We start from the raw sequence: 11,645 nt of genomic DNA on the forward strand, positions 1-11,645 counted from the left end.
AGTTCTGCAACGGATTCTAAGCCGATTCCTTTCAGTCAATACGTCCTCCATCGCCATATCTCAGTTAAATTTTAATGCAGGTTCAGTGATTGCCCCATATTCCGGTCCAACGCAGCTGCATTTGACACAATCGGCGGTCAGAACACCTGTTTATAACACGTTGTCGGATTTCAAGCGCTCTTGAATCAAGATCTCCCAGAAGAAACCGGCATTGATCCGCTCCAAGAATCTTCAGTTTGCCATTTATTTCCCTAATAACTCTAACAACAGATAAGGTGATCATAAATTTATTTAAACAGAAAATGCGCCTAACAAAGTAACACCAAATGGAAAATTTTTTTAACTATTACAACAATAACTAACTGAACTCGACTCTACCATCAACAGCAAGTAAAATACGGTTTTCAAGCCACAACATGTGGGCAATCTCCCACATTGCTGGCCCGTTCCGATGCTCCTGCATCAGAGTCCCGAAGAAGAAAAGATTGGTTCTTTAAACTTCCAAGAGTTATGCCATATTTCTGCAATTCAGTTGCTGTTAACCAACTGCAATCTTCCACTGGCTGCTCCTTCCACTTGACAAGATACTGGAAATATGTCTGACCTCGAGTTTTCTTGAATATCCGCTGATCTAAAATATCTTCAACTTCTTTCTGGAAGGTTTTTGGTACCTGTTCTGCCCAATCCACGGTTGGAACTTCATCACCTGTAGCTTCAGTCTGCAATTCTGTTTCTGCCTCTCTGAATGGATACAAGTCTGCAATATTAAAAATAGGAGATATTCCGATCCCTTCTGGTAGCTCAATCTCATATGCATTGGCTAAAAATTTCCTTTTGATTTTACATGGCCCTATCTTCTTCAGTTTTAGCTTGTTGTAAGTTTTTGTAGGAGATCTCTCTTTCCTCAAATATGCCATGACCAAATCTCCTACCTGAAATTCTTTTTCTCTTCTTTTCAGATCTGCCTTTTGCTTGTATTTCTTGTGGCTTTCCTGTAGTTTACCTTTAACTTCTTCCTGTAGCTTTTGCATTTGTTCAACAAAATCTTCAGCACTTGCACTTCTAGTTTCCTGTTTTCCCAAGTCTCTTAGTTCATATACTCCTCTCGGATGCATTCCAAACACAATCTGAAATGGACTCATTCCAGTGCTTCGGTTTGGTGTGTCATTGTAAGCAAATTCAGCTTGAGCTAATGCCAAATCCCACTGTTTGGGATTTTGATGTACCAAACTCCTTAATATATTCCCCAAACTTCTGTTTACGACTTCAGTTTGACCATCCGTTTGAGGATGGTAAGCTAAACTAAAACTGAGCTTAGTTCCCAGTTTCTTCCAAAGTGTCCTCCAGAAATTCCCTACAAATTTAGTGTCTCGATCTGATACAATACTCACAGGCAAACCATGCAATCTTACAATCTCTGAAAAGAACAAATTTGCTATGTGTGTGGCATCATTAGTCTTCTTACAAGCAATAAAATGAGACATTTTAGAAAATCTGTCTACAACAACATAAATAGAATCATTTCCTCTCTGAGTTTTTGGTAAACCCAAAACGAAGTCCATACACACTGCATCCCATGGTCGATCTGGTATGGGAAATGGCTGATATAGTCCGGTATTTTGACTCCTTCCTTTGGCATACTGGCATACCCTGCATTTCTCAACAAACTTTTTGACATCAGTTTGCATTTTAGGCCAATAATAAAAAGAATTCACCTGAGCAAAAGTTTTGTCTTGTCCAAAATGACCAGACAATCCTCCACTGTGCTTTTCTTTAATGATGTTCTCTCTCATGGAACATTTTGGGATGCACAATTTGTTGCTTTTAAATAACAGGCCTCCTTGAACAAGGTAATCCATCCATTGACTTCTGTTATGGTTCGCTGGATTCTGTACCGCTGTATAGATGTCTTTAAAATCCTCATCATCCTTGTACATTTCTATCATTTCGTCAAAACCTACAACACCCACTTTAAATTCTTGCAAAAGAAAACTTACTCTGCTCAATGCATCCGCTACTTTGTTAGACTTACCACTTTTATGCTTTATTACAAAAGTGAAACTTTGCAGAAATTCCACCCACTTGGCATGCTTCTGATTTAGCTTTGGCTGGTTATTAATAAACTGCAAAGCATGGTTGTCTGAATATAAGATGAACTCTTTCGGTAGCAAGTAATGTCTCCACTTTTTTAATGCCTGCACAATAGCGTAAAATTCTTTATCATAAGATGAATATTTTTTCTTTGCATCATTTAACTTCTCGCTGAAATATGCTATTGGCCTTTGCTCTTGGCTTAGCACCGCACCAACTGCTTCTCCACTTGCATCGGTTTCCACTTGAAAAACTTTCTCAAAATTTGGTAAGGCTAGAATAGGCTTTTCTGTTATCTTTCTTTTCAACAGATTGAAACTCCTATCAGCTGCTTCTGTCCATCGAAATGGTTGATTGACCTCCTTGATTGTCTCAAGGATTGGTGCACAAACTTGACTAAATCCCTTTATAAATTTTCGGTAAAAACTAGCAAGTCCATGGAAACTCCTTACCTCAAAGACACTCCTGGGAGTAGGCCAGTCTTTGATTGCTTGTACCTTTTCCGGATCCATTTTCAAACCGTCTCTGGAAATCACAAACCCCAAGTATACCAGCTCCTCTTTCATAAAACTACATTTCTTCAGATTGATTAGTAGTTTCTCTTTCTGCAGAGTTTTCAAAACTAACTTCAAGTGTTCCAAATGCTCCTCTTTACTTTTGCTGAAAACTAGGATATCATCAAGGTAAACAACAACAAATTTACCTGTATACTCTTTCAGAACCTCATTCATTAGTCTCATGAATGTGCTGGGCGCATTAGTGAGCCCAAAAGGCATCACTAACCACTCATACAATCCACTGTTGGTTTTGAAAGCGGTTTTCCACTCATCGCCTTCCCGAATCCTGATCTGATGATACCCGCTTTTCAGATCTATCTTAGTGAAGTACCTGGATCCACTCAAACAATCCATTAAATCATCCATTCTGGGCAAAGGAAATCTATACCTGACTGTTATCTTGTTGATAGCTCTGGAATTGGTGCACATGCGCCATTCTCCTCCCTTTTTCGGACTAAGCACCGTTGGTACAGCACACAGACTCAGACTTTCCCGAATCAGCCCCTTGTCCATCAGCTCCTGAACCTGTCTTGCAACTTCTGCATTTTCTTGAGGAGTTAATCTATATGCAGCTTTGTTAGGTAGACTTGCTCCTGGTATTAAGTCGATATGGTGACTTATACTTCTAACCAGTGGTAATTCATTTGGCAATTCATCCACAATGATATCCATGTAACTATCTAACACAGATTGAATTTCTTCAGGTAAATCATGTAAATTTGTGGAGGTTAAAATTACCTTTGGCCTTCCCACAATAGCGAAATGCACCTCTTCGCTTCTATCAACCTCCTGTAGCAGTTCCTTACCACTCACCAACATGATACTATTTTCAGGCAGCTCTTTATCAGCATCATTCTTCACTGGCAGCAACGTATGTTTAACTCCATCCTTCTCTATGGTGTAGGTATTTCTTCTTCCATCATGAATCGCCTTTCGGTCAAATTGCCATGGTCTCCCCAATAACAGGTGACATACGTCCATGGGCATTATGTCACATAAAATCACATCTCTGTATGTGCCAATCTGCATTTCCACATTACATTGTTCTGTCACGGTGACTTGATGACCCTTCTGAAGCCAAGATACTTTGTACGGTGTAGGATGTGCTTTCTTTGTTAACCCAAGCTTTTCCACCATCTCTGTAGACACAAGATTGTCAGTACTCCCACTATCAATTATAACCTTACAGCACTTACCCTTTGATTTGCATGTAGTCCTGAACAAGTTCTTCCTTTGCGCAGGTTCTCCAATCTTTTTTTCTAATCTCAACAAAGTTCTTCTGAGCAGCAATGATTCACCTTCCTCCGGTGGTTCTTCCTTCTCTACAAGTCGAGGTGGTTCCGGCTCTGCCTCAACCACATTTGCACCTCTCTGGCTTGCTGATTTGTTCTGAGGACAATTCCACGACGTATGTCCCCATTCTCCACAGGTATAACACCTGACATCTCTTCCTCGCCCTCTTCCTCTGGGCGCGAATTTTCCTCTACTAGAATCACCCATCTGTGGTGATCTGCCGCTGGAACTTCCTGCTTCAAACTGTTGTTGTGTTCCTCTGGATCTGACTGATCCTCTACCTCTTGTTGAGCTCTTTCCTCTATTTCTTTGACTCTGTTTCCGCAATATTTTCTCCTCTGCTTTCAAACTTGCTTGATAGGCATCTTCAACAGTTTTCAAACTTAACAGGCTAATCTCGTCTTGGATCTCATACCTTAGCCCATTAACATATCTGGCTACTTTCTCCAGATCATCTTCTACATGCCCTGTTCTGATGTTTAACCTGTAAAATTCTTCAGTATATTCTTTAACAGACATTCCTTTCTGCTTCAAATTTTGCATCTGCTTAAAAAGATTCAAATGATAGTCTTTAGGCAAAAACTTGGCTTTCAATTTGCTTACCATTTTATCCCACTGCCTGATCTTAGACTTCCCCTTTCGCGTTCTTGATGTCTGTAACTCGTCCCACCAGATGGCTACATGGCCCTTCAGTCTAGTGACTGCAAACTTCACCCTCTTATTCTCCTCAACCTCTTCATAATCGAAATACTGATCTATGGATCTGATCCAATCCATGAGCTCCTCGGCATTTAAACTCCCTTCATACATAGGAATTTCTATCTTCGGTTTGCTTCCAACTTTTGCCAGCATCTTGAGGACTTTGGCAGTTTCATTTTCTTCTCCTGCTTCTGCTTCTTCCTCAGATTCTTCTGAAGAACTCTCAGTTTTCACATCTGGTGCTCTTCTCTGGGCTGTTTCCATTGTCTCCATTCGTTCACGCAGTCTTCGTACTTCGTCTATCAAGACTGCATTAGGTTCTGGTCTTCCTCGACCAATTCCTCTCCTTGGCGGCATCTTAGCTGCAACCACCTGGATCTTTGGCTCTGATACCAAAAATAATGTACCTCAAAGATGTTAAGTTCAATCTACAAGCAAACAGGACTCAGCAAACATACACATCGATCTGCTTCAGATTAAAAGGCCGATCTATCAACATAGGAAACTCTGTTTCATTTTCACATCAAACTGGATTTTTATAAGTATCATGTGGGCGCGGTCATTACACTCATTCCTCAACGCATAAACAAATAAAGGAATGCCCATTCATTCAAACAGAAGAACAGAAATCGGTTAGGTTCCCACTGTGTGAATGTCATTATCATTACCAAATAAATACAGCGCCCCTCCTAAGTTTTACACATCTATCTCTATATATAAAAAAAACCCACAGCAAAACACAAACGTCGGTTTTTATCCCGCCTCCGGCCTCTCCAGCCTTTCTGTATGCAATCACAACAAAATATCACACTATCGACCGGATTCGGAGCCAATTTTTTTATTCCCCTGTACATACAATTACATAATACTATCTAGCCATCCCGTTTCATCCGCGTTGAACGCTCTAATACTATATTCCTAAAAACGAGAGCATCCCCATTGGATCACGTTAATGAAAAGGAGTAACGACGCAACAGAATGAGAAGAATGTGGACAACGAAGCCGCCAGCATGGCTGGTCCAGCATTGGAATAGGTAGCATTTCAGAAGGTCCTTCGGATTCTCCACAATAAACGCTATTTTCCGTCCACGTTGCGTATACTTCCACATGACAACGCCAGATGACAACGCCTAAACCAACATCTGGACTGTCAGTTCTGCAACGGATTCTAAGCCGATTCCTTTCAATCAATCCATCCTCCACCGCCATATCTCAGTTAAATTTTAATGCAGGTTCAGTGATTGCCCCATATTCCGGTCCAATGCAGCTGCATTTGACACAATCAGCGGTCAGAACACCTGTTTATAACACGTTGTCGGATTTCAAGCGCTCTTGAATCAAGATCTCCGAGAAGAAACCGGCGTTGATCCGCTCCAAGAATCTTCAGTTTGCCATTTATTTCCCTAATAACTCTAACAACAGATAAGGTGATCATAAATTTATTTAAACAGAAAATGTGCCTAACAAAGTAACACCAAATGGAAAGATTTTTTAACTATTACAACAATAACTAACTGAACTCGACTCTACCATCAACAGCAAGTAAAATACGGTTTTCAAGCCACAACATGTGGGCAATCTCCCACATTGCTGGCCCGTTCCGATGCTCCTGCATCAATTAATCACTCATGTTTTCCTACATTCGATAGAATTTACAAATATCCTCACACTAATCTAATTAATTCCTACTTTAACCACTCAAAACATTAATAATTACATACATAAGAATCCAACTTGCTTGAAAACACAAGACCCCTTAAGTCAACTAAAATACAATGATGTTTCTGAGCCAATGCTCCTGCATCAAAGGCTACTACATTTTCTTGCCTAAATTCAATTGTCTTGTTATTGACAAATTAGATATATGCAATTTTAATTTTTTATTGTTTTTTATTTCAGTTTAACTATATTTAAACTAAGCATCACATACTAGCACTAGCACATGTAGGGGGTTTTAAGACAATATTTGATTCAATTGTCTTAAGTTAAGACAAAAATAAGCTTGTGTATTGTCTTACATATTGTCTTTAAGTGGGTGTCTCAAAATTTAATGTCTCAAAAATTTGTCTCTATAAAGACAATATAGAACACATATTATTATTGTCTCTATAAAGACAAGAATTATTTTCTATTAAGAGACAATTCCATTTGTCTCTCTAGAGACAATTTCATTTGTCTTTATAGAGACACTTTCATTTTTGTCTCTTTAGAGACAATTACATTTTTGTGTTTTCAGAGATAATAACTAAGATTAAAAACATATTGTCTCTATAGAGACTATATGTCCATAATCCAAACTATTGTCTCTTTAGAGGCAATATAAAAACAATATTTAAAAAAAATAAATAAAATCATTTTAAATGTTCTTTTAAGGTGGTTTCAACATTCAAAGTTCCCAAATAGTGATTTTAATTACCTTAAATCTCTGTTGTTTATGGATACCAACAGAATAAAAAATAAATAAATCCAGTATTTTTAAAGCTAACAACAAAGTCAGTTTAAATCTAAATGAAAAAACAATTCTCGAAAGCAACGTTGAAAATAATAAGGCAACACACTTATATTTTCTGAAAATGCATTCATGTCATTTGAACATGCAAGATCCTCAATTGGAACTTCTTTTTCAGACATATTACGAGGAAAAAGAAAAATGTTATAGATTTATCCATCCTACAAGAGGGTTTACTCTCTAACATATAAATTCGAAGCTTCAATCACATTAAATGGTGGAAATTAAATTCATATCCAGTTGCTAAGCCACAATTTCAAGACCCTTGTATAATTGGAATTAGCTTCCTTGATAACAAAGAATTGTAATAATGTATATGCATTTGAATCTACAATTGATTGGAAATTTTGTCTTCATGAAGGTTTTACAAAAGATGGAAAATTGACACAGGTCCTAGCAACATGATATAGGCCAATTCTCAATCTATTGGTGACCTACAAAATTATCTTCTCCACTACTGGCTTTCACAATTCGAGTTGGCTCCATATCCTTTTCGCAGCCCGAGAATTGCTGCAATTGGTATCGAAATTGGTGGTGATCTAGTTCCCAAGGAAGCTTCATATCCAATGAATCTAATGCAAGTAATGAACTATTATGATCTACTTCATAGCAAGCTGAAGTTGTAGACAAGTCTCTATCACTAGTTTTTTTCTGGGTAGTTAATCGTTTCTTGGAGGCACACCAAACCACCCATCCTTCTTCCCGTTAAGAATAAAATAATAAATTCTTGTAAGACAAGTTTTATACCATTGCTCAACCATTTCCAAGAGAGCTACTTACTGAAATAAAATAAAATAAATGTAGTGCGTACCTGAAATAGAAATGTGTGCACTCTTAGTATTTCTTCATTATCACTTTCCTTGCCTTGCCTGATTCCCCAGAGCACCTGCAAATGCAATAGTAGATTCATTTTACTTTATTTGTAATAAAAACCCCTACCATCTTTATAATAATTAATAATTGAAATAAAATTAAAATTCTGCAAACTTATTAAACTCTCAATATAAAAATGGCTCAAAACCAAAATCAATCTACTCTTTAATATAAACATAATTTTTAATGATGATACCATATCTATTTTTGGTTGCTAGCACTGTTTGTTCCCATTCAAACCCAAAAAATGTCATGAATACTAGTGAAAATACAAGGTAAGTTCCAAACCATAAATCAAGTTCTCATAGGCTATTGTCTTTCACACAACCATGGCGAGTGGACTTGTTGTCATTGGGATAACATTGCACAACCTCATAATATCATCTCCATTTGATAATGTTCTTTTTTGTGGTACTTGTAATGTTTCTTTATACTATTAGTAATGATCATTTACTCACTATAAATGGTATAAATATGTATGGTGTTAGCTTATTGACTGGGTTTAATTGTTAAGAACATCTTTTTTCTCTTATCAAGAAAAGGAAATTAAAAAAATAGAATAAGATAAAATTTAATATATATATATATATATATATATATATATATATATATATAATACTTTAACATTTTGGCATTCAAATCACTATATCAAAGTGGATCTCTTGTCCCATAAACAAATGAACATTAAGCAATGAAGTACACAATCATAATCTTCAAACCCAATCAAAGCTAAATAAAAAGAGAGCACTCAATACCCAGATATTTCTTATAGTGACTTACACATTGCTTTATTGTGAGAGAAAAATTAAAATGGCCCTTTTGGGGATCAGAATATCTATCTTTTGATCAAAGATTTTAAAGATAAACTGGGACAAGGACCTTCTGGAACAACTTGTGGATACTCATAAATTTCATGGTTTTCCTCTGGGAAAAGAGAAAAAATATTAATAAAGAGCAATTATAGAGACAACAGAGAGAAAAATGACTCTCACAATGATTTGGAAGCTCGCCAAAAGAATGGGATAAAGTTTTGAACAACCTCAATTGTTGGCTATTTGAGTAGGGTGAAAAACAATTTATACTCGGGTTGTTGCTATTCCTCATCGAGATTTAAATTTCCAAAAGACATGTTCAACATACCCATGTATACGAGCTAGGCTATATGTTCCAATTATATCCAAATACAAATCCTGTGGAAATAGATATCTGCAGTAACAATTGCTTAGCCAACACTGAATAGTTTTCAGAACATCACATTCACTCTTCTTACCTGAGAAGTAGTCCTTTACTCAACTGAAAAGAAAAAATGGTCAAATTATTCAATGCAATCCTTCACTACTATACCTAATACATGAACATGCTTTTGGTTGTTTAATATGCCCCTCTGTACAAACCTCTAAATAAACTAAATGAATTCATGAATGGTCAGAGAACTGGAATAAAAAGGAAAAACATATATGATAAGCAAGATAGACTTACAATATCTTCAATATAACATAAGTCCATGCCTATTTGAATTGCAAGGAATGTAACAATTTATTCCTACAACAAAATCACTATTGTACAGAGTATATTTGCTACTCTTACCTGAGAAGGTTACCCTTTCCATGTCAGACTTGTACATGTCCAGAACGACATCTCCATGTACAAATTACAAACATTTTGATACACTAAAAATGAATTCATGAATGGTTAGAGAAATGGTATAAAGAAGGCAAAACAATTATGTTAAACAAGATAGGCTTACGGTATCTTCTTTATTTATAATATTTTGAATGCAAGAAATTATTATTATACCACAGATAATACCCATGTGCTCATTCCTGAAGCGGAAAATATGCTTAACGAATCTGCTTGAAATACATGGTTAAAGCACCAGTCGCATCTTTAATCTTGGTCCTCTTTAAGGTATCAAGAGCTCCAAAGACTTACCAAATACAAGGGAAAGGTTGTTATTGTGTCAAAAAAAAACAAAGGAAAGACTGTCAGCACAAAATCAAAAACTTTCAACACAAAATCCATTTAGCGATAGATCAATAGAATGAATACCTTTGCCAGATGGAGCAATCTAGACATGTGACCTATAAAGCTCTCTTATCTTAACCATATATGGATATTTCCATAAGGTCAGCTGGTTCTGGATAAACCCATGTGAGCAGATAATACCCCTATGCTCATTCCTAAAGGAGGAAAATCTGCTTAATGGATATGCATGAGATACATGTTAAAAGCACCAACCACATCTTTATTCTTGGTCTGCTTTAAGGTATCAAGAGCTCCAAAGACTTGCCAAAACATAAGAGTCTCATCTCCTACAGCCGATGCAACAGTGTACCCATCTGGACTCTGAAAATAAAAAACAAAGGAAATATTGTTAGCAAAGAGGCTAAGACTGTCAGCACAAACCCATTTAGCGATAGATCAATAGAATGAATACCTATGCCAGATGTAGTACTCTAGACGTCTGACTAGTAAGCTCTGGTATCTTAACCATAGATGGATATCTCCATAAGGTCAGTTGTTTTTGGATAAATCCATGTGAACTCCATAGCTCACGCTCATGCTTATTCCATAATAATGAGGAAACTTGAGAGTTAGTGTCAACGGTGTTTAGGCAACCTCCTGTATGAGTATTCCAAAACTTAATGTAGTGGTTAGCACTACCTCCACTAGATGCCAAAAGATTGCTTTGGAAAGGGAACCATGCCAAGGCTTTTCCTGTAGCACAACTCTCATCAAGCCAGTCAAGATACTGAGTTGCAACATTAGAGGATGACATGCTCTTGTCCCATACATGAAGTAAATTGTCATTCAACCCACTTGCAAGTTGTTGGCCAGACATAGACCATTTCAAACCACACACTTCTTGCACATGTCCTCTATGTGTTTGAACAATGGAATCACGGATGCAGACATCATGATTAAATATTAAACCATCAAGGCCACCAATTTTAAAAATATTACCATTCCAAGCAAGCACACCTACACGGGATTGGTGACCTTTCAAGGCTCTGAGCTATGTTCATTGAAAAACATTACCAACTGAATGAGATTTCATCTAGAAACAAATAATGAAATTGAAAATATTAGAACAAAAATTGATTTAATCTACATGTCTATTAGATGTAGAATCCCGTAGCTGTACAATTGAATTAGTCAAGCCAACACCAATATGTCTTCCATCAGGTGCCCATTTAACACTGGTTATTTGACCAACATCATCATCGACTGTCAGGAGCTCAGAAGTTGTACTCTTGAAGGAATCCCATAAATACACCGTATTGCTGAGGGTTATCGATAAAATGTTATTGGCACTCCAGTCCAACATATTCAAGTAATAATCATCCACAAGCTCAGGGGCATCCAAAATTCACTCCGCCAAATGTAAATAAGGATATGAAAGTTAAAAATAAAATACAAATGTTAAAATCAACAACTGTCAATTTTTAATTATCTAGGTAACATCCTAACATCCCCTAGGAGTTTGGTCCTAGGGCAAGCAGTGAGGTATTCAAGGCTTGGGCTTGAATCAAGGTAGAGACCAATGTTCCATGGTTGAGGCCAGTTGAAAGTCGTAAGTGATTGACGGCATAGATACATCCTAGGGTAGCAACTTTTCTATA

The sequence above is a fragment of the Pinus tabuliformis genome, chromosome 2_2, assembly GCF_031772625.1.
Source record: "Pinus tabuliformis cultivar Carrire ecotype Pingquan chromosome 2_2, CPIR1, whole genome shotgun sequence".
In the NCBI taxonomy this organism is placed as follows: Eukaryota; Viridiplantae; Streptophyta; class Pinopsida; order Pinales; family Pinaceae; genus Pinus; species Pinus tabuliformis.